At 37.4% G+C, this 25,361-nt stretch overlaps 1 non-coding gene and 1 pseudogene across 1 annotated transcript; both read right to left on the reverse strand.

Annotated features, from left to right (window-relative positions):
- LOC110210515 (myeloid-associated differentiation marker-like) overlaps positions 1-25,361 on the reverse strand; it is a 135,197-nt pseudogene that overhangs the window by 37,405 nt on the left and 72,431 nt on the right.
- Positions 14,164-14,270, reverse strand: LOC144456015 (U6 spliceosomal RNA). The gene has a single exon (XR_013484926.1). It is a non-coding gene; the product is annotated as a U6 spliceosomal RNA (small nuclear RNA).

Below are 25,361 nucleotides of genomic sequence, written 5' to 3' on the forward strand. Positions count from 1 at the left end.
TTAACGCGCTGTTGGATGAGTTATGAACTGCTCCAGCCATTCTGGAGAACAATTTGGAGCTATGTCCAAAGGACAACCAAACTGTGCAGACCCTTTGATCCAGAAATACTACTACTAGGTCTGTATCCCAAGGAGATCATAAAAAAGGGGAAAAGGACCTACATGTGCAAAAATATCTATAATAGCACTTCTTGTGGTGGCAAAACATTGGAAAGTGAGGGGATGCCTATCATGTGAGGAATGGCTGAGCAATTTGTGGTATTTGAATGTAATGGAATACTATTGTGTAGTAAGAAATGAACAGGCAGATTTCAGAAAAGCCTGGAAAGACTTGTATGAACTGGTACAAAGTGAAATGAGCAGAACCAGGAAAACATTGTATGTAGCATCAGCTACATTGTGTGATGATCAGCTATGAATGACTCATATCTTCTCAGCAACACAATGATCCAAGACAAGTACAAAGGACTTATGAAGGAAAATGCTATCCACATCCAGATCAAGAACTGATGGACTCTGAATGCAGATTGAAGCATACTTTTTTCATTTGTTTTATTCTTTATTATGTTTTTATTCCTTTTGATCAGTTTCTTCTTTCACAATTGTGACTAATATGGAAATGTGTTTTACACGATAGCACATCTATAACATATATCAAATTGTCTACCATTTTAGGAAGAGGGGAGGTCAGGGAGGGAGGAAGAAAAACCTGGAACTCAAAATCTTGTAAAACTAAATGCTAAAAATTTTTTTGGCATGTAATTGGAGAAAATACTATTAAAAAAAGAAACTTGTGGGAAAAGGATAATGAAAAAGATTAAACTTAAAAATATCTTGTGTGTTCATTTTTTTTCAGAGAGCTGGTCATTAAATGTTTACTAGCACACCTCTTTCTCTCCTCAAATCCTATCAGCTGCCAAATCCATTCCCACTTTACTTTCATAATATCCCTCATGTTTGTCCTTTCCTCCCCTCTGATGCTATTACCACCCTCATGCAGGCTCTCATCTCCTCATACCTGCATTATTGAAATAGCTTGCTGGTCTTCCTGTCTCATCTTTTTCCCACTCTAGTTCATCCTCCACTCATCTGTCAAATTGATCTTCCTAAATCACAGTTTGGACAAGTCTGTTACCCTCCTATTCAATAAAGTCCAATGGTTCCTTATTACCTCCAGGATTAAATATACAAGCCACTGTTTGGCTTTTAAAGCCTTGCCTAACCTGGCCACTCCCCACATTTTCAGTCTCCTTGTACCTCGTTCCAGTCCATGCTATCCAGTCCATACTATCCTTGCTCCAATCCATACTTCTATTCAGTGACCCTAACTTCCTTAGTGTTCCTCACATGAGGCATTCTATCTCCCAAATCTTTGCATTTTTGTTGGCTGCCCTCCATGCCTGGAACTCTCTCCTTCTTCATTTCCACTAGGTCCTGGCTTCCCTTAACTCTTAACTGAAAATCCCACCTTCGCAAGAAGCCTTCCCAAGTCCTCCTTAATCTTAGTGCCTTCCACCTATCAGTTACCCCCATTCCTCCCATCTTTATCTTGTTTGTATACAGTTGTTTGTATGTTGTCTTCCCCATTAGAGTACGGGCTCCATGACAGACACAGGCTCCCCCCTTTCTTTGTGTCCCCAGCACTTAGCACAGTGTCTGATAGCGGGCACTTAATAAACGCTTGTTGGTTTGATCCAGAGAAATGAAGTGAGTTGGCCAAGGTCACAGAAAGAGTTGGTGACAAGGATGGGACTACAGAATCTGTTTTCTGCCTTCTAGTCCAATGTTTTCCCCATTGCACTAAACTATCTCTTAACTGGACTTTGGAGGAGTTGCGATATATTTTTGAAAAGAGAATGTCTACAATGACTAAGTAGCCAATTTTGGCAGTATCACTTTTATTATTGCCACTAATGAGACACCATAGAAAATAAGTCTTGGAGTCAGGAAAAACTAAGTTCAAGTATGCTTCTGATACAATGCTTGCTATACAACCCTGGGAAAATCCCTTAACCTCTCAGTGGTCTGCTCAGCTCTTCATAAGGAGCAAAGTGGTATAGTGGAGAGCCTTTTGGGCCAGTGTTAGAAAGATCTGAGTTTAAATTTGGCATCAGATGCTTACTAGCTGGGTGACCTTGGTCAAATCACTTAACCCCTGTTTTCCTCAGTTTCCTTATCTGTAAAATGAGGATAATCATAATACCCAACTTTTGTTATAGTTCCTAGGCTTGTTGTGAGGATCAAATTAGATAATAGTCATAAAGTTTTTAGTACAGTGCTTGGAATATGGTAAGCTATTCTTATTATAACATTATCAATGTTAGCTATAATTATTTAAAACTATAATTTGCTGAGAAAGATCCAAGCTGTAGGAAGAGAGGAAGATCCTCAGTGCAAGGGGGCAGCAAGGGGGTATTGAATAGATGTGAATAGAAAAGCAGCTCGAATAGAAATATAGGTTATTCTGAGAATATCTGAGTGAAAATTAGCCCCTCAAACTAAAATGCTGAGGGGAGACCCAGATATTATTGAGTGAAAGCAGCCCCTCTGAGGCAAACATATTGACTATTGGTAAATGTGGCAGAAGTACATTGTTTCACAAAATCTAATTTACATATTACATATTTTTGAACTTTTAAGTTTATTGTTGGAAAACTGAATTGAAGAACTCTATCGACCAGTTCTGTCATATATAACAGAAATGTAGATTTTTTTTTAATTTATTTTTTTAACCTAAGAGCCTCTGATTTCCTGTAGTGACACAAAAGAGAAGCCAGGAAATTAGAAGGTAGAAGCTGACAAAAAAAAAAGTTGTCTAGAGAAACATCAGAAGAAAGAAGAAAGCACAGAGGTCAACAGAGTTAAAGCACAGATAGAAGCTGACCCTGGTTGGGAACAGCTGAATAGGGATAGATAGGCCCTGTCTACAGTTGGTGCAGGAAGTTGATATAATTGGGGGAAACTGGAATTCTGGGAATTGATAGAAGAAAAAAAAAAGAATATTTTGTTCAATAGAGAACAAGTAGTGGGTTAAAGATTGTCTTGCTTTCTATAACTTAAGGATGAGAAAACCCCTCAGAGGCTTGCCTTCATTACCTTTTATTGCCCTCTGTGGCTTGAGAGAGGGGAACTTCTCAAAGCTCAGAGGATAGATCTGTATAGCTTGGCAGATTCCCAGGCTTAAGGGAATTATTTTTCACTGCAAGATTGTAACACTGCTTCAGTGCCTGTGCCTAGCCAAGGAAGCAGACCTAGGAATCTGTGCAGATTCCAGACTTAAAAGTCTTTTGTTTACCAAAAGAGCTTAACACTGCTTCAGTGGCCTGAGAGCATTAAAGAAACTGCCTCATCTAGCAGCAGAGTGAGAAGCCCAGAAGAGAAGCAGTTAGAATGGGTAACATATGTTGCACACTGTTCTCTGAAGAGAGCAAGGATATCAAAGGCTGCAGTTCAGAGTTATAAGTTTTCCCAGGCATATTTCTTTACTAAATTAAATTTCTCTACTCATTCGTATATATGGTTTTTGGAAGTTTGTGCTGAATTTCCCTCATGCTGTGTGCTCTGTTGAAAGAGAATATTACCCAGCTTTATTGGTAGACTGTTATGATTGTTTCTTCTTTTAATAAATATTTCATATTTAAGAGTTAATAATGTCATATTGTTTGATTTATTTAAATGGGAAGCACACTGGTAGGGGCTCAGGAGTATTAATTTCTGTCTATCCTCCCACATCAGGTTTACTCATAAGGCTTGAGAATGAATTGTAGTCAAATGGCTGCTCTTCCAAAATTTGGGATCTATGGATTCTTTTCTCAATCCAGGGATTTCCTTTTCCCTGCCATGGCTCAAGGGTGATTTGGACCCGATGCTCCATTGATTTCTCTAGTTGTACATCTTACTTTACTTTCTTCATCCTGCTTTGGAGGTTATTAGTGATACCCACATATATTTTCCTTATTTTTTGTTCTTTCCTCTTCTTCTGCATTTCTTCTCTTCAGAATCTGATGTTAAGCCATTTGATTTCCCTTATTTAAAATGTTCTGGTTCTGACCTGTGATTTCAAAATAGTGAGAATCTTTTGGTTGGAAACTTCCTTCACTAACACAGCAACTATTGCTTGGTCATTTCATTCTTTGTGACCCTATTTGGGATTTTCTTGGCAAAGATGCTGGAGTGGTTTGCCATTTCCTTCTTCAGCTCATTTGACAGATGAGGAAACTGAGGCAAAAAGGGTTAAATAACACAGATAGTAAGTGGCTGAGGCCAAATTTGAACTCAGGAAGATGAGTCTTCCCGACTCTAGGTTCTGTGCTCTATCCACTGTGCTATCTAACTGCCCCTTGCATTTATATAGTGCTTTACAAACATTACCTTATTTTACCTTTATGTTTATTGACTGATTGAGGAGACCTAGCAACTCTGCAGGTGTGATGGACACCCCCCTTCCCCCTCTATCCCTTTCAGCAGCCACAGCTACTGAAAACCTGGAAAAAAACAAATTCTCACCATCAAAATCCTTGGCAAATGTTTCAACATGAGAAACCGATAGGGTTGCATTAATAGAAATTATTGAAAAAGCTGCATTATAATTAGAACTGTAGGACCCTTCCACCTAAGTTGTAGCTAAAATCTTCTGTATGTGTCCTCTCTCCCATTAGGAATGTGAGTTTCTTGAGAACAGGGACTGTCTCACTTTTCTATGTGTATCCTCAGGGCTTAATCAATGCTTTTTCATTCATTCATTTTGCATTATTCTTATCTATTCACTAAGGTAGGTCCAAGGACTTCTACTTTGCAGTCCATTCTGATTTGTATTGGTTCACCATATAATATGGTGTGAAGGGGAATGTGCTCACTCTGCATTTTTTTTTTTACTTCATAAGAATTCTATTTCAGACATCGCTCTATTAACACTGGCCTTTTCTTTACTCTGTCAGCCTCAAAGAGCTTAGACTAATAAGGGTAACCCTGGATAAATTTGTTTCATTGTGCTAACAAAGGCCAGAACACAAGGATAATGGCTGTCGGGTGAATTAACTTTGTTTTCTCAGGCTCTGAGCATCAGGACTGCCTTGTTTAGAATGCTTGAATGGAAGACAGTAGATGATTGACCCCATCCCTGCTCAGAGCCCCATCTCTTTCCATCTCCTAAAGGTGCCCCCTAAGATTCTTCTTTCACCATCAGCTTCCAACCTCTCCATGTCCTCAAATTCTTTGCCAGTGAAGCAAAAGCCCTGGCATTTCTACCAGGCTGGAAATATTTTCAGTTCAGTCCTGGTAACTAAATGTGTTGAAGAAGGAAATGGCAAACCACTCCGGTATCTTTGCCAAGAGAACTCCAAATGGGGTTGCGAAGAGTCAGACACAACTGAAAATGACTCAGCAACAACATCAACAATGAACTAAATATCTATTGTCAGAGAGCCAGACTGCCCAAGTGTAGACACTCAGCCCCAGAAAGCTCATCCCCAAGGAAAACACTGTTTCATCCATGGAAAGTGAGATTGTATGAAAGGAAAATATGGAAAAAAGATAGTCTACTCACAGAAGAATTAACCAATGGACAATATTTATGTCCCACTAGTATCTGCATGATATCAGGAAAATGCAAGGAGGACATCTTGCCACATTGGCTTGTTATTTTGGGCTGAACTGATATGGACAAGAGACACCCAGAATGGGCAGGAAGGTATGCTCTGAAATCTATGTGATTGGAGGGGAAATGAAAACACACATCTATAAGAGCACCGATTCATTTAGATATTTACTAGAGGATGGTAATTTGTAAAATCTGTCTGATGAGATGTGTACATGTATGGGGGGATTTGGGGAGCTAGAGATTTGCATTGGCAAATGGAGTGCTTACACCATCATCACACATCTTTGAAAGTATTGGACCATGCAAAATTTAGTGGTCCTTGTTGATCTATAACCCACACATTAAAATAAACTTGATTGCAGATTGGTGTGAGTAAGAGGACTATGGTAGTGACCCCTGGAGTGGCATGAAACTGTGGTAAGACACTCCCTCAAAGTCAGGAAGAATCAGACAGATCACTGCTGAGGAGGGCTGAACATTAGCTTGTCTTCCTGAATGGAATGCCATGGAGACAAATGCTTATTAGAAAACGGGAACTTGTTATCTCTTGACAAAAATCCATCAATCCAATATGCTGTTTCTGGATGCAGGAAGATGGTTTTCTGGGGAGAGACAAATCCAATTCTTAATAAAAAACTGCGTCTTAATGTTTGATCTAAAATTCAGGGCCAAACTAAGATGTTTATATCCCAGTGGACCTGTTTCATTATTTGGCTTCATTTGTGTTTCTCTTCCACTCTTTCTTGGGATTTGTAGATAGAAATGAAGTTGAATTTTCAAACTTTATGTTGGATTAAAAGAGATGCACAATAAAGAAATGGATACAAATAGATTGGATGAAAGTATGCCAAGATTTAAAAAATTAAGCTCATAATCACCCTAAACTTGGCCTCCTCGGTTCCCTACTTCTGACAATGACATGCACCCTCCATTTTCTTAGTGATTGAAGTTCAAAATCCCAGGGTTATCTCAGTCTTTTCCTTCAGCCTCTCATTTCCCATTGATAAGTGGTCACATCTTTATGAATGTTGATTCTACCTACCATATATCTCCTACCATTTCCCTTAATGTACTCCATGCTCCAGTCAGAGCAGATGGATTTCTATCCTCCAAACAGTTTCCATGATTTTTTTTTCTTTTTCTTTTGAGCCTTTGCTCAGGCCACAACCGTTGCTTAGATTTGGATTACAAGTTCTCTTTCCCACCTGCTGGTCTAAATTCTACCCATCCTTCAAGGACCAGCTTTCTCATTGCCTGCCAGATGGGAATCTTTCCTTGATACCCTCTTTCTTCACACTGTTGGAAGAAGTGATCTCTGCATCCTTTGACTCTCTGTGAAATTTGAATTGTCATTTATTTTCAAATTTTTCTTCGTGCTATAGTTATTTATTTACATCTCTTCTTACTAGACTGTAAGCTCCCTGAGGGTAGGCTTTTTGTCTTATTCCTTTTTGTGTTTATACCACATAATCTTGCATAATACTAACACCATAGTAAATACTTAATAAATGCTTTTTAATTGATTTGCTAAGGGATTTTAAATATACATTGTGTTTATTCTACTTTCAGTTTTAGAAAAATCATAAACAGCATATTGATTTGAGTCATAGGCTTATTAGAACTGGAAGGGGCCTCACTATATAGAATATTAGAACACAGAATATGACATTTGAAAGGTGGAATGGACCTTTCAAATACAGAATTCTATGGTTGGGAGGGCTAACACCTTCATTTTATCAATCTCTTCCATATACAGAGCCTGTTTTGTAATATACTCTGTTAAGTTAAACATTAATTCAGCTCAAAATTTGCAAGGTCATTATGCATAGTGTTCTTTATTTTTGTTGCTAAATAAACTCTCTCTGCTGTCTAGGTTACAAGGAAGGTGACTCAATTGTAAGGGAGAGTTAGCATGCTAGAGAGGGAGGCATTGGGGTATATCACATGGAGACCATTGGACTAAGGTGAATAGTATTCAATACTAGTTCAGCCTTTACCATTCACTAGCTAGGTGACTTTGAACAAGTCATTTCTGCCTTATGAGCATTCAGCCCCAGAAAGCCTCTTCAAATTAGGAGCTTCAGTCTCCCCATTTGTAAAACAAGGGTGTTGGGCAAAATCTCCTCAAAGCTCTCTTACAACTCTCAAATTCTATTTCTGTATCTGAATGCCCTATGTTTTATGGTCTCTCCCAGGACCAACAATTTGCTTTCTAAGTTGCTTTCCAGGTCTACCATTTCTTTACTGTATTCAATGATTGCAATGTTCTTTCTTATTTAGAGATATCCTAACATTTGCTCTGTCTATTATACAAGAACCATAATAATGAGATATGAATAGTGAAACTACTTGGTGTGTACACATTGAGTTGTTCAGCTGGAAGGCTATGTTCATGGGGTTACTTCTGTGTTTGGAGACCTGGTTGGAGATGGGACAACAGAGTCGTGAGCACGCATTTTTGTGCCTAACAAGTTTGTAGATCTGTAGGTTCTACATGAAGACAGAGCAGATGTTCTTTTGTGAAATGTGGCAGCCAATATAATCAGGTGCATGGCAGCGGGGAGGACCTGAACATTACAAAGTTGGTGCCATGTTGAAAAATAATCAGAGGAATTTTATTGCACTGGGTAACATCTAGCTAATTTCATTGGGAAATAAATGGTGGTGTTTAAGTTATGTACGTGTGCTGTGTTCTCAGAATTCGTACATATTTTGATGTTTCCTTCTGCATGTTGTCCATTAGGGAAATATAACTCTTCTAAAAGCATTGCTTTCACTTGGAACATTTTTCATTAGAGCAAATTTGTTTTTGAAATTGACTACAAATTATATTGCAGTTTTGAAAGAACTTTCTGATTTAAAATACAGAATTGTGTATACATGAGCAGGTTTTATATATCAGGTAAATGACTTGTGATTATATTTATATATATATATACATGTATACATATATACATGTGTGTGTGTGTGCGCGTGCGCGCATTTGGTATATATGAATGGAATCACAGAATGTCAATGACACATAGAACTGAATACAATACTCCAAATGAGGTCTGACAAAGTCAGAGGACAGAGAGATGATCATTTTCTTATATTTACAATATATATTTCCATTAGTGTAGCCCAAGATTATATTAGCTTTTTTGTTTTATTTTTTATGGTGGTCACATCACACTGTTGACCCATACTGAGCTTTTAGGCTCTCAAAGCTCCTAGATCTTTTTTTCAGACAAACTTCTCTCCAATCCTAAAGTTCCTATTTTATACTTTGGAGTTGAATTTTCAACAAAAGTATTCCTAATGAACTCTTTATTTCATCTAATTAGATTCAGCCCAAAGCTATAAGCCTATAAAGATCATTTTGGTTCTTGGTTCTTGATTCTGTAATCTGGTGTGTCAGCTATCTCTCTCAACTTTGTGTCATCTGCAGATCTGATGAACCTGCCAGCTATGCCTTTATCCAAGTCACTGATAAAAATGTTAAAGAAAATAAGGGCCAACCCCAGATGCCTAGGCCATGCCATTGGGATATTTGCCACACTGACATTGAACAATTCATTATAACTCTTTGAGTCTGGCCATCCAACCAGTTCTGAATCCTCATTCTTGACTAATCCATAGCTTTCCAAATTCTCCACAAGATGATATACTTTCTCAAAAGCTCTGCTAAAATCTATGTAAGCTATAGTTAGGGCATTCCATAATCCATCAATTTAGTAGTCCTGTCAAAAAGGAAAAATAAACAAAGGAAAAAGAGTATCCCAGTGGAGAAATGATAATAACAATAATAATAATGTTTTACATCCATGTAGAGCTTCCTGTTTATAGAAAGAAGCACTGTCATATTGATCATCTCAACAAGAAAAGTGAAGGAAACAGTGTAAAAACTAGTAGAATAGCCAGGGAAATAATATCCAATGATGCAGTAATTATTTTTACAGCCTCCCCCAAAAGCAGACCAACTGAATTTTCACACTTACTTCTTTGCTTTAATTGTCTATTTGTCTCATAATGAAAGCTAATTACAAGATTATTTTCATATGCTTTAATCACACTACAGCTAACTGTCGGAAAATTTGCAATTAATTGATGCAACAGTTGACATAAGAATGTGAGTTTTTTTTTTTTGGTAACATCAGTATTTGAATACACAGAGCACAGCAATTAGTCCTTCCTTAGTTCTGAGCTATTCTGAATGCTTTGAAATACTTGCTTGTTTAACGTTTAATCATTAAGGAAATATATCTGGGATGGTGGCTTACTTCAAAATCATAAATTAAGCATGTTCCTTTGGGGATGGTGGGTTCAGATTAATGGGAGTCTGGCCTCAGGCAGCTTCCTGGTTTCCAAGAACTAAGGCTCTTCCAGGTCTATGAAGCTTTTGTCTCATTCTTCAGTAGCTTAACAACCCTAATGAGGCCTCCCGTTGCCAGAGGGAAGCCACTGGCTCTGTCTAGTTTTCTTCCCAGGCTACTGCCTACCACACCCTTCCTGCTCATTGTGAAATGAGGATATGAAGATAGGATATATGAGGATCATCTGTAAAATAAAGCAGGTGGACCAGATGACATCTATGGTGCCTACCAGCACTCTATAATCCTAGAAGATGCCCAAGTCCCTCTGAAGATATGTGGGACCTTTAGGATCATAGAATATAGACTATTAGAGTAAGAAGTGACTTTAGAATTCAGAATGTTAGGTCATAAAACTACACCAAATCACAGAATCTTATAATTGGAAGAGAACTCAGAGATTATCCTGTCCAAGCTACACATGCACAGGAATTTTCACCAAAAGATCTCTGACAAGTGGTCATTCAGACTCCATTTGGAGACTTCCATTAAAAAAGACTTATTCCTCCCTCATGAGACAGCATCCATGATGGGATAGCTTAATATGGAATATTGGACCTGGAAGAGGCATTGACAGCATACATACCAACACCATCATTTTATAGGTGAAGAAACTGGGACCATATAGAGATCTCAAGGTCCATAAGACCAAGATTAAAAATTGCAATCTGTAAATACACAACTTTGCTCATACTCTTCATGCTAAACCAACATGGATATATTTAAAGTTTCAGGTTCTAGGAAAAAGTAAAAAAAACCCAAAAGCCAAAAACAAAAACATCCCGCATTTTCGGAATCCCCTTCTGAGACTAACCATTCTAAATTCTGAGAACAGAATGGACACAGTGTTGAGGTTTAGAGGTTTAGGGGTGCTGGGAACCCCAAATCATGATGCACAGGTCCTGCCTGAATGAATTTGACCCAAGCTTTCTTTCAGCCAAAGACAAGATTTAGAACATCGATTGGGGATGGGTAAGATTCAAAGAATCTGCCATATTGACCAGACTCTTAAGGAATCTAAATATTTGCATCCATAATGCAAGCAAGCCAGATCTTAAGAATCTGAGCCCTTGACTAGCCATCTCCCAATGTGTTGACCAATCAGAGTTGATTGGCACCCCTTGGGAATACCTACTCTTCAAAGGGCATATAATCCTGTACCCCCAAATACCAAATTGAGCCAGTTCTGGACTGGCCCCCTTAGGGAGGTCTAGTTCTGGACTGTAACTGTCATGCAATGCATGTCAAGCCAGTTTGAGAGAAATTAAAACAAAGACACACAACTTCTTTAATCTATTTTTCTTAGAACAAACTCTGGTTTTGGGGTTCACAGTAATAAATAACATAAAAGAGGGGGAGTTCAATATTAGTTCAAAATTATTAGTTCAATAAACTAATTAACATATCTACTGAGTTTGACAATGTCTGCTATTTTCTATACCCATAGTCCCCTACCTCCATAAAAAAAGGAGGGGAGGTACAGTTTCTTATATCTTCTTCATGTCATGATTGCAGTATATTTATTTTTTGCTGTTATCATACTTTCCATTGAGTACAGTCTTTGTATGTATTGTCATGGACATACTTTTTCATAGTTTGGGGGACTCAAGTAAGTTTAAGGGAGTTAAAAGAACTATGGGGTTGACTCTTGACAGCTGTCTGCCTTTTCTCTCTACAGAATAAAACAATACACAAGTAGTACCTGTTCTGATGGAAGCTAGAGTATTGCTTATTCTACAATTAGCTGAGTGTGTTGGTGTGTTCCAAAATATTTGTTTGGGCTGAAAAAGAAAATGTATCTCTTTTGCTGGAAATGTGGATTAATTCAAGTCAAATTTACAAATGGTGGTAAGAGTTCACCTGCTGGGGGAAAAAATCATCAGTTGTGTCTGTCAGGGGCTGGTTTGATCTATGGAAAAGAGGAGTAACACTTGTCACAGAGGCACCAAAATATAAGGGTTTTGCATGTGGCTGCTTTTGGAGGGAGGGAGTTGGAGTCATGTTGAATTTTGTTTGAACATGTTGGCAAAAAATGATGCTGTCAAATACCATGTTATTTTGAGAGCAGAGCATAGGACACTGCTCATAGAAAAGAAGACAGTTTGGTTAGAAGGGCTGTACTCTCATCTTCAAAATGAGATGGCACACGCTTCCTTCCTGCCCCAGTGAAATCTCTGACTTGTCACTGGACTGGGCATTGTGAAATCTGGTTTACTCTAAGACCTTGGGCAAGTCATTCTCTTGTTTGGGGCTCAACTTCATCATCTCAAAATGGAGAAGGTCAATTTGAGAAATCCAAAACCATATATTAAGTGTTTGTTCTGGCTAGAACACACAGGTGATGACCTGCAGTCCCGTCCATTTGTCATAATGATAGCTAGCCTTTATAGAATGCTTTAAGATTCACCAAGCGCTTCACAAATAACTCTTTCATCTTATCAAAATCACCAGCACTACCAGCACCACTGCTATCATCACCATCACCATCATCATTTGTATCATCAACATTTATATAACACTTACTATGTTTCAGGTATTGGACTAAGTGCTTTACAAATACCATCTTATTTGATTAAAAACCTTGAGAAGTAGGTGCTATTATTATTCCCATTATACAGATGAAGAAACCAAGGCAGATAGAGGTTAAACAACTTAGCCAGGATCACATAGGTAATAAATATTTGAGGCAAGATTTGAACTCAGTTCTTCCTAACTCTAAATCTAATACTCTACTCACTAAGCTACCTAACATTCTATGCCCTATGTTCGAATATCCTGTATTCTTGAAACTCTGTTTAAATGGTCCATTAGAAGACTCATTATGTGGACCCATGATTACGTGATATTGGTTGTATATTCTCTGGGCTCCCAGGTAGGCCACTTCAAGCATGCTGGTATGGATGGTTTCTCCAACTATTCTGCCTCATTCTTCATCATTGAAATGATGTGATCAAAAACTAGGAAACAGAATACAGTTTATATGTAATCCCCCTAGATTTTTTGCTATAATCTTTTTAATTGTTTCTTGACATTCCTTTTGAAATGTTGGATTTCCACCTCTGTGTGTCTGATGCTACTAGAGAAAACTCTTGGAGAAATATTCTAAAAATCAATCCACTCTTTTTTCTTCATGCACATACATACATACACACACACGCACACACATATTATATATGAGCATATATGTATGTATATATGTGTATGTGTGTATATATTATATTGTTTTGTATCATATCATGTTTTATCATATTCTATTGTATCATATCTTATATCATTCTCTATCATACTATATTATATTATATCATATCACTCTATATCATATTATATTATATTATTTTATATTATGTTATATTACGTTACGTTACGTTATGTTATGTTATGCTGTCATGTTATATAATACCATGTCATGTCATATCATATCATATCATATCATATCATATCATATCATACTATATTATATCATATTAATTATATTATGTCATGTCATGTCATGTTATGTCATGTTGCATTACATTATATTATATTAGTAATAACTTCCCATTCTCACTGAAGGAAATACTTTGAAAAGACACACAGTAAAGTAGAGAGAACCCCAGACTTGGAGTCAGACCTGGACTTGAGGTCTAGCTCTGACATTTACTATCTCTGTGACCTTGAGAAAGTCACTTTCCCTCCACATGCCTCAATATCCTTTCCTGTAAAATGGAGATTTACTTAGCCATAGAAAGAAAAGGACATCTGAAGTGGTAAAAGAGGATAGCCTTGATTCAGTGAAGTACAGATTTTCTACATCACTCGTGCTGCTGGTCAAACACCTCATGAGTAGCCAGGAGATTATTTGTTACCTGGCTTTTGTACCTAAAGCACCAGGAAGTTACATCATGATCAGAGCCTCTAGACCTTTGAGTCAATTGAGTCTCTAAGAGAGTTTCAATACCTTTTAAGGATAAAAAGTAGCCCAACCCATGTATCAAGGTGGCATATATTCCTCCTACCACAATCCTGTCCTCAGTTGGTTTTGATTTCTTCTAGGCCTCTATATTTTGAAAGCTTTCCAACCACACAGTTTGGAAATGATGAGTATTTAATATAGCAACTTCTATTAAATACCATTCTCAAATTTTTATAGTTTAATATTAAATTGAGGCTATAGTGGGCAACTATTTTGCTGGTAATAATACCCTGGTTCTATCAAATCCAAATTGTTATTTCATTTACTACTTTTCCTTCATGAATTTGCGTGTCATCCTTGCCAGGGGGCCATGCTAATCTTCTTCTTATTGTTTGAATTTTAGTTTATGTGCTGCTGAAGGGAGCACCACTACTTTTCCTGATGTGACTTCTAACCTCTCAGACTTTGTAAACCATTAAATTGGTAGTTCATTTATTGATTTTTTATTGAGGACCATGTGTCTGATATAGGGATCTGTCATCTGTTAGTTTATGAATGACAACAAGATTCTGAGCCATGCATCTGGCTACTAAGTTGATTTCAGCTAGATATTCAGTAAGCGTTCAAATTTTTCAATCTTCAGTGATATCTAACACAGTTTCTAATATATCATGGCATGATTGGTATTGGTCATACTTCTTGACTTTTTAAGAATAACATTTCTAGAATTTCTAGTGGTAATGATCTGGTCTTGAATCATCATCAAAAACCACTCTAATGTTTGTAAACAAATGCACATGATTAACTCCTCTTTGTTGATATATTGTTTGTTGAATTTATGTGGATGCTACCCATAGAGGGACTTTTGTTTCCAATCAAGGACCTTATCTGTTTCATAGGTTCCACATAGAATTAAACTACTTTCAGTTACATTTGAAAAATCTAGTAATGTCTATCTGTCCTTTGTTGATGTTTATAATTCCTGGCTCATCATCTGCATAATGTCCCCTACCTGTTAGGACTCTCCTCTCCCCTCTTCCTCTCTCCTCCTGTCCTGTTCTCTCCTCTTCTTTCTTCTCTTCTCTCTTCTTTCCACACTTTGTTACTTGATGACCTCATCAGTATTCATGGGTTTAATCATCATCTCTATTCAATTAACTCATATACCCATACATATATGTGCATACACACACGCATAGCCTAGGCTCTCTTCTGAGCATCATCATACATGAATAATTGCTTATCAGATTGTTTTTTTGGCTAGGCAATGGGGTCATGTGACTTGCCCATGGTCACACAGCTAGTGAGTGTTATGTATCTAAGGCCAGATTTGAACTCAAGTCTTCCTGTCTCCAGGGCTGGTGCTGTATCCACTGCGTCACCTAGTTGCCCCCTAGATATTTTAAACTAATGTCCCACATACAGTTCAAACCCCACATATGCAGAACAGAAGTTATCATCTTATCATCTTCCCCCACCTACTTCCCTTCCAATACTTCTCATTTTTCCTTGGAATACCACCATACTTCCAGTCTCCCAGATTCTCAGTTTTACCATTATTCTTAACCCTACACTCTCATTACTGGAATCATTCACTCACTTGTCAAAGCTTATAGCTCCTATCTCCACAACATTTCTCAGTCCATGCCTCTTCTTACTACTTATGCCTTAGTTTAGGCCCCCTCTTACCAACATTATGGGAGTGATCTATGCAGTTTCCTCACCTAAAGTTTCTCATGCCTCTCTCTTCTTCCATCTACCTTCTGTGCAACTGCTGAAGTAACTTTCCTTATGTGTAGATCTGACTATGTCATCCCCATACTTATTGCACTCTGGTAGCTCCCTGTTACCTCTGATAAAATATAAATCTGAGTTTTTTGAAGCCTTTCATAGCTTTTCCAGACTCAGCACACATTATTCCTCTTTCTCATTGTATTGCCCAGCCAAACTGGATTTTCCTTGCATGTCATTCCATTTTCTGCCTTTATCCCTTTGCATTGAACTTACTGCAATTCTAGCACTCTCTCTTTTCTTACCTCTGTCTCTTAGAATATCTTGCTTCTTTCAAGACTCAGCTTAATTACTACCTTCTACATGAAACCTTTCCTGATCATGCTTAGCTTCTAGTACACTCTCTCCAGAAGCTATCTTGTATTTATTTTTATATTTCTCATATACTAATGTAACATCTACATTGCATATCTATAGATTGTACCCTCACATGGGATGGTCAGTCACCCACTCTCTCTGAGCTGGTTTGCTCAGGATCTCTATTATATGTCTGATCTCAAGCTCTCTGAGGATTAATTAGAATAAGGGTTTCTAACTCCACATCGCTATAGTGCATGAGCCCCCATTGGTATGCTTCCAATTTACTTAAAAATCTGTTAAAAACAATGACTCCGTTAATTCCTAATAAAACATTTAGTTAATGATAAGGAAAAAACAAGAAGAATAAATAATAATAATAGCTAGTATTTACATAGTGCCTACTGTGTGCTAAGCATTGCGTTTAGCACTTTATAAATATTATTTCCATTTGATCCTCACTATAACCCTAGAAGTCAGATGCTATTATTTTCCCCCATTTTACAGTTGAGGAAACAGAGACAAATAGATATTTGTTGACTTGCACAATGTTATACAGCTGATAAATGTCTGACGCCAGATTTGAACTCAGGTCTTCCTGATTGCAGGTCCAGCACTCCCTTGACTGTGCCAACCAGCTGCTTAGTTTTATGATATATCACAGTTTTATTCATTATCAAGCCAGTCACTTCTGGAAGGCTTCGCTTCTCTTAAACTATAGCACTAAAGGGCAACAACACTAATTATAGCAGAGTTCCTCTTTCCTCCAGTCATTGTTCTCCCAGTCTTTCAGTCATTGCACAAATCAGTGTTCACAATATTATGAAACCAATAGCCCTTGTTCAATCATCCCATGGTCTTCTTTTTGATTTACCACTTAGTGAATTTTAGCCTCTCAAACTCTAAAAATATGAACTGAGGAAGTTCATTGTCCTGAAACCTGTCATTTCTCTATCCTCATAAAGGTCCTGTTAGTTCTCTGCTTGGCCCTCATATTAACAGAAAACAAACAAACAAACAAAAAAACAACAACAACGAAAAACCAACTCTGGCTCTTGGCAAAAGATTTCAAATTTTGTCACATAAAAATTCTTTTTCTGCCCTTATCAATTGCCAAATTACCCACACATGACAGTATCAATACCTTATGTCCTTTAGACAGTGATTTAATTCTTTTTCCTTTTGCAAAACTTTATTATTATTATCATTTTGCTGTCAAAGTCATTTTTCTGTTCCTTTCAGCACCCAGACTGCTCACATTTAATCTCCCCTCATAGAAAGTAAGTTCTTTAAGGGCAAAGGCCCTTTAATGTTTATTATTGTATTCCCAGGGCTTAGTACAGTGCCTAAGGCATGGGAGGTACTTGCTTAATGCTCATTGATCAATTGATGTAGTTATTCTTAGAATCCGAGATCCGTCATAAGAAAATCAGGATTCAAATCTCAATTCTGCCATCAACAGCCTGTGTGATAGAGAGAAACTCACTTTATCTTTTGGGCCTTAGTTTTGTTTAGGGTAAAAATGTGAAAAATGAGAATGTTAACACTTGTAGTAGCTTTGTCATGGGAATGGTATAAGGAAAGTACCTTGTAAATTGGCAATGTTATGGAAACAGGAGCTGTTTTAACATTGATTATGATGATACGACCTCCCATGATATGAGATGTCCCTAAGTAATCAAAGGCAATACACCAAGTAGAGGCCAGGTCATAATAGGTCACACCAATTTTGTAAGTTACTCCCCTTCCCTATGCCCAGAGACGGATATCTGTCCCTATTGTTTTACTTCCATCTCAGCCAAATAACATGAAGCTCAACACCTCATTACTTAGAGCAGTGGTGTCAAATTCAAAAAGAAACAGAACCCTGCAGGATACATGTTAACTTAGAAAAGCATGAATTAAAATTACCTACATTATGTTGTATTTATATTGATTTTGTTAACCATTTCCCAATTATACTTTAACCTAGGGCTCTGGAGAGGCCTTGAGTTTGACACCTATTGATTAGAGAATGACATTTTTTGGCCATGGGAACTTTTTAATTTTCCAATAATGATTGTGGGGATTATGATCTGTATTTAGGTAGTAAGCACCTATACAAAAAACCAAAACAAAACAAAACAGGGATTCTTGATTAATAATAGTAACAGTCATTATTTTGATAGCAATAATAATGACAGCTGTGATGATGACAATAATAAGTAATATTTATATTGTGCTTTAAGGCTTGAAAAATGTTTAGATATTAGGGTAATCTTGTGAATTAAGTGCTACTGGTGCTATTATTCCCATTTTATTGATTAAATGCCAGATTAAATGAAATCAGATTAAGCTGATTATATATTGATTAAATACCAGAAAGGTGGTGACTTGTTCATATTCACATAAGTAAGAAAATGTCAGAGGTGGGATCTGATCTCTGTTATTCTGAATTTCTGAAGGGTATTCCCCGCCTAATTATTGAAGTATCATTACTTTAGTTGATGATGATGATGACGACATGCATATGACTGTGAACTTAGACAAGTTTTCTCATATTCCTTTTCATGTTTTTGCTCTGAAACAATAGCAACATCAAACAGGAGTTTGTTTTACACACATTTCTAAGCTTTCTGAGGAATCAGAAGAATATGGCCAACTCTCACTGCACCATTTAAAAAAAAAGCTAAGAGAAAAAAAGACATTGTATTAAATGGTTCTTCTGGAGAAGAGTAAACAAGCAAATATTGTCCAATTAATTCTTCTTTGGGAGAAGGGTACTTATTTAAGTTAAGGTCTTGACAGAATTTAGTAGGATCATTGTAACATGATTAACTGTATTTTCAGAAAAAAATACCATATCTACCTCACACAGACTGGAATATCAACTCAATCTGATATTTATTTTGTGCTTTTTATGTGTATGGCAGGCAGCTAGATGGCCTGGAGAGGGTAGAGCTCTGGGCTTGGAGTTAGAAAGACCTAAGTTAAAATCCAACCTTAAACACATAGTAGCTCTGTGACCTTGGGCAAGTCATTTAACCCTGTTTGCCTCAGTTTTCTCCACTATCTTTGCCAATAAAATCCCAAATGGGGTCACAAAGGGTCAGACATGACTGAAATGACTGAACAACAACAAAATATATAAGGCATTACATTAGATGCTGGTGTTTTCTTTCCCTTCAGTGAGTTTATGTGCTACTGGAGGGATATAACTTGTATTCAGTCAAGTAAGTACAAAGTCCATACAAAGTAATATGATATTATTGCAAGAGATAGAGAGAATTAACACCTGGAGGATAGTAAGAAGGGGTTTGTGTTCCTATCTTATGGTACTATAGTAGCTGTGCTTTGGAGGAAGCCAGTGATTTTAAGACATGTAAGTAAGGAGGGAGTGTCTTCATTTCAGGCATGGGAGAGAGTTAGTGCAAAGGCAAGGAGGTGGGAACTTGAATACCATGTCCTGGGAACAACTAGTAAGCTAGTTGGACTAGAAGCAGGTGAGTACTGAAGCCAACTTGTGAACTGCCTAGGAAAAGCTGATTGTTAAATTTATAGAGAGTGTATTTCCATCTCAAAAATCAGCAAATGCTATAAATCGGGGTCTGATTCATTGTGGTTTTTTAAAAATTGTTTAGAAATAAGAAAAGTGATGGAGAAAATGTTAATAATACAGATGCAACCTAAAAAGTATGTCATGGATTTTTTTCCTCCAAGATATCTGATTGTGAAACATTTACCAGCATATCAGAGTAGTAAAAAAGTAAAATGGGAGGTCAGATTGCAGAGTGCTTTAAATACAGGGCTGAGGAGTTTACATTTTATGCTTGAAGCAAGAGGGACACATTGAGGATTACTAAAATGCCTAGATCGGGTTTTTGGGGATATTGATTTGTCTGTTGTGTGGGGAGGCTGACTGGAGATGGGAAGACTGGGAAGGACCAATTAAGAAGCTATTGTAGTAGACCAAGTAAGAGGCTAGGAGGGGCAGAACTAGGGAGGGGTTGTGAGAGTGAGAGGGGCAGATATAGGAGATAGTGTGAAACATAGAGTAGATATGACTTGGTAACTGATTGATATGGAGGGGCGAAGATAAGTGGACAGTCAAATACGACCTTGAAATAGAACCCAGGTTTTCCCTCATTGCATTTTCCTAACTATACCTCTCATAAGAGCAGAAGGTTGGGCTCTATGGGCTCTGGATTTAATCTGAATTGGTTCACTGCCTCCACTAGCATAAATGTTGACTCAGGCTGGAGAATTGGGAGAGAATTGGACTTCATTCAGTCTAATTCATCAATTTTATAAATGAAGAAACTGAAGTCAGAGAAGTGAAGAGATTTGGTGACTTACCTATAAGATGTAGTTAGTAAAAAGCAAAAGCAGAATTGGAATTCCTGTGGATTAATTCCAAAATTAGTGCCTTCCCCACATCACCATTTTAATGTGTTCTTCTTTTAGGAGAACTTAATAAGCAAATACTTTCTTTTTGATGAGTTTGCTAAGCCTATGTACAATATTTGACTAAAAAGAAAGGAAAATCTTTTTCAATCAAGGTAAATGCATAGAAACAAAGGCATAATCTGTCTATAAATAGTTGTAAGCAGCTGCTACTCTTCAGCTAAACCTGAAAGGAATTAGGTAGAGTTATGTAAATGAATGTTTATTGTGCCTTGGAAATTCTGTTGTTTACTTATTTTCTGAAAGTTGGAGGCAAGAAATGAGAGATTCCTATGTGACCAATGAGAAACTTCCAACCTAAGAAAATGATTTGCTTTTAAAACATTTGATTGAATTCTATTTTGTAAGTTAGCAAAAATCATTTCATTGGATAGAGTGCTGGACTTGGGATCATAAATACCTGGGTTTAGATTCCACTTTAAAACTTACTAGCTTTGTGAACATGGATGTAGACTTGGTGAGACTCCGTTAGACTCAGTTTCTCTCTCTGCAAAATGAGAGTGACAAATCAGGTGATTTTGAGTATTCCTTTGATCTCTAATAGTTTATGTTCAAATATCCATTTTGACATTATAGGTGAGAAACCAAGCCAGAATTTCTCTGACTTGCAAGTGAAACCACAAAGATGATGAAAATTTCTGGACGATTAAATCAGGTATTTACTCTATTGAAAATAGTGTATTGTAGAACCTATAGGGCTGGCCAAGGAATGGGAAAGACATTAATTCAAATCCTACCTATGAATAACAGCTGTATGATCACTTAACCTCTTAGTACCTACTAAATTCTTTTTCTCAATCCTTTTTTTAAATTAATTTATTTTTAGTTTTCAACATTCACTTCCACAAGATTTTGAGTTCCAAATTTTCTCCCCATCTCTCCCCTCTCTCCACCCCAAGATGGCATGCATTCTGAATACTCCTTCTCCTAATCTGCCCTCCCATCCCCCCTTCTTTTATCCCCTTCCCTTTATATTTTCCTGTAGGGCAGGATAGATAGCTATACCCCATTGCCCATATATCTTATTTCCCAGTTGCATGTAAAAACAATTTTTTTTGTTAGGCAGTTGAGGTTAAGTGACTGGCCCAGGGTCACACAGCTAGTAAGTGTCAAGTCTTTGGTCTGAGGCCGGATTTGAACTCAGGTCCTCCTGACTTCAGGGCCGGTACTCTATCCACTGCTTGTAAAAACAATTTTTAACAGTTGTTTTTAAAACTTTGAGTTCCAAGTTCTCTCCCTTCCTACTTCCCCACCCACCCTCACTGAGAAGGCAGACAATTCCATATAGGTTATACATGTATTCATGAAAAACTTTTCCATAATAGTCATGTTCTAAAAGACTGACTGTATTTCCCTCTGTCCTATCTCAACCCCTCTCTGTTTATTCTATTCTCTGCTTTGACCCTGTTCCTCCTCAAAAGGATTACTTCTGATTACCCCTTCCCCAGTCTGTCCTCCCTTCTCTCATCCTACCCTCTTATCCCCTTCCCCCACCACTTTCCTGTAGGTAATATAGATTTCCACACTTAATTGAGTATATATGTTATTCCCTTCTTAAGCCAAATGTGATGAGAGTAAGATTCACTCATTCCCTCTCATTTCCCCCTCTTCCCCTTCCCCTCCAGTATAAAAGCTTTTTCTTGCCTCTTTTATGTGAGATAATCCACCCCATTCTACCTCTCCCTTTCTCCTTCTCCCTGTATAATCCTCTTTCACCCCTTAATTTTATTCTCCAGATATATCACCCCTTCATTTTCAACTCACTCTGTACACTCCATGTATATAGATATAGATATAGATATAGACATAGACATAGATACACACACATATACAGATACGTATATATTTCATCCAACTACTCTAATACTGACAAAGGTCTCATGAGTTACAAATATCATCATTCCATGCAGGAATGTGAACAGTTAAACTTTAATAAGTCCCTTAGGATTTCTCTTTTCTGTTTACTTTTTCATGCTTCTCTTGAGTGTTGTATTTGGAAGTCAAATTTCCTATTCAGGTCTGGTCTTTTCATCAAGAATGCTTAAAAGCCTTCTATTTCATTGAATATCTTTTTTCCCCCCCTGAAAGATTATACTCACTTTTGCTGAGTAGGTGATCTTTGTTTGTAATCCTAGCTCCTTTGATCTCCAGAATATCATATTCCAACCCTTCTGATCCCTTAATGTAGAAGCTACTAAATCTTGTGTTATCCTGATTGCATTTCCACAATATTTGAATTGTTTCTTTCTGGCTGCTTGAAATATTTTCTCCTTGCCCTGGGAACTTTGAAATTTGGCTATAATATTCCTAAGAGCTTTCCTTTTGGGATCTCTTTGAGGAGGTGATTGGTGGATTCTTTCAATTTCTATTTTACCCTCTGGTTCTAGAATATCAGGGCAGTTTTCTTTGATAATTTCTTGGAAAATGATGTCTAGGCTCTTTTTCTTGATCTTGGCTTTCAGGTAGTCCAATAATTTTAAAATTATCTCTCTTAGACCTATTTTCCAGGTCAGTTATTTTTTTCTATGAGATATTTCACATTGTCTTCTATTTTTTCATTCTTTTGGTTTTATTTTATAATTTCTTAATTTCTTATGGAGTCACTAGCTTTCATTTGCTCCATTCTAATTTTTAAGGAATTATTTTCTTCAGTGAGCTTTTGGACTTCTTTTTCCATTTGGCCAATTCTGCTTTTTAAGACATTCTTGTCCTCCTTGGCTTTTTGTACCTCTTTTGCCACCTGGGTTAGTCCATTTTTTAAGGCGTTATTTTCTTCAGTATTTTTTGGGTCTCCTTCAGCAAGCTGTTGACTTGTTTTTCATGATTTTCTTGCATCACTCTCATTTCTCTTCCCCATTTTTTCTCTACTTCTCTTACTTGCTTTTCAAAATCATTTTTGAGCTCTTCCATGGCCTGGGACTGATTCATATTTTTTTTGGAGGTTTGGATGTAGGAACTTTGACTTTATTGTTTTTTTCTGGTTGTATGTTTTGATCTTCTTTGTCACCAAAGTAAGATTCTATAGTCAAAGTTTTTTTTTTCCACTGTTAGTTCATGTTCCCAGCCAATTACTTGACTTTTTAACTTTTTGTTAAGGTAGGTTTGACTTTTTAACTCTTTGTTAAGGTAGGGCTCTGCTTCCAGTGTGGAGGGTGTACTGTCCCAAGCATCAGGGGTTTTGTGCAGCTGTTTTCAGAGATACTTCTAGGGACCTGTAAATTTTCAGTTCTTCCAAAATGGTATGATCAAAGATGAGATGTTTACCCCTTTCCTCCCCTGTGCTATGGTCTATGAGTGACCACAAGCACTTTTTTCTGCCTTAGAACTGTGAGGAGGATTTCCTCTCTACCACCACCACAAGCTGTGCCACTCCAGTGCTCCTCCTCACCCCAGGTCCACCACCCAGAACTGCAACCCAGATCCAAGCACAGGCAAAACAAAAGAATCCTGCCTCAGTGCCAGCAAAGAGATCCTTCCTATCCCTCTATGATCAGCCACTTGATCCCCCTATCATCTGTGGGTTGAGAGCTCCAGAAGCACCTGCCACTGACACCCCAAGCCTTGCCAGGCCTGGGACCAGACTACGCTCCTCTTACTCAGGTCCAACAGACCTTTCCCACTGACCTTCTAAGTTCTCTTTGGAATTCATGGGTTGGGAAGTCTGAAAACTGCCACAGCTGCCTGTGATTCACTCTCCTGAGGCCTGACTTGGGTTTGCTCCAACTCCATCTTTGCCTGTGCCACCTTTGCTGAACTGCACTGCTCTCTCAGCCCAGAGCAACAGGCCTTTCCTATCAACCACCCAGGTGGTCTTGGGCTGCAAATTTGTTTCTCTCTGTCTTTTGGTGGGTTCTGCTGCTCTAGAATTTGTTTAGAGTCACTGTTTACAGATATTTGGAGGGGTTTGAGGGAGAGCTCAAGCAAGTCACTGCTTTTACTCTGCCATTTTGGCTCTGCCCTCACCCTACTGAATTCTTTAAGATTATGTTAGAGATGACTTGGGCTTTGCAGCAGTATGCAATTTAGTATTACTGCATTAGTGGAAGGATTTTTCACATTAGGTATTCTCCACACTCATGAAATCAATAGTCTGTACTAACCTACCCCTCCTGGTCATGGTATTGTAGCACCCAAATGGCAGCACAACAGTTCCACTTTATCCATGAATAGATTTATTTGAAATATTTTGTCTTTGACAGGAAATCTTTTTTTTTATATGTGACCTCTAGAAAGGACATACCACATTAGATAGGTAAACATCTTAGTGGAATGTAAAACTCTTTATTTTATACCTCATTTCAATATTAATATTCAATGTTCATTGAATAAAATATCTTCCTGGTCACTTCTGTCAGAGTCATTAATAACCTTAACAAATTTGAGGCATACACCTAGTTTGAGAAAGGTTTTCAAGGCAGTATTTTTTTTTCTTTACTGATTCATTAAAAAGAATCAATAAACAATGGCATAGTAAGATTTTCTATTCTTAAAGCTTTGAGTGAAATTGCTAATTATTTGAGAGTAATTCAATGAGACATTTACATATGAAAGACAAAGTGGATGAAAATGAATGTTTCTTACACTAACTACGGTATGTGCCTAAATGGCACAGCCATGGGCAGACATTTCAGTGGGGCAATGAATTTGTCCCAGAATTGTGTAGTAAGAAGAAATTTGATTAAATCTAGTTAGGTAATTGTCTAATACTTGCAATAATCTTTAACTGACTCTGCAAAGTACATCTCTTTAATACCAGTATTGTAATGATCTTATGGTCATATATGGCTATAATTCATGGGAAACTGCAATCTTAAATCAAAGTGTACATAACTCCAGTGTGCAATGGAAAGAGGCATATCAGATATGAGCAGACATATCTGCTATGTATGTACAGTATATTACCAATTTATTATATTATCAGTAATGACTTCTGGATAAAAAAGAGACATTATACTGAGAACATAATCATATAAGGAGGTGAACTTTC

Source organism: Phascolarctos cinereus, unplaced genomic scaffold, assembly GCF_003287225.1.
Source record: "Phascolarctos cinereus isolate Bilbo 61053 unplaced genomic scaffold, phaCin_HiC Scaffold_2;HRSCAF=192, whole genome shotgun sequence".
Taxonomy (NCBI): Eukaryota; Metazoa; Chordata; class Mammalia; order Diprotodontia; family Phascolarctidae; genus Phascolarctos; species Phascolarctos cinereus.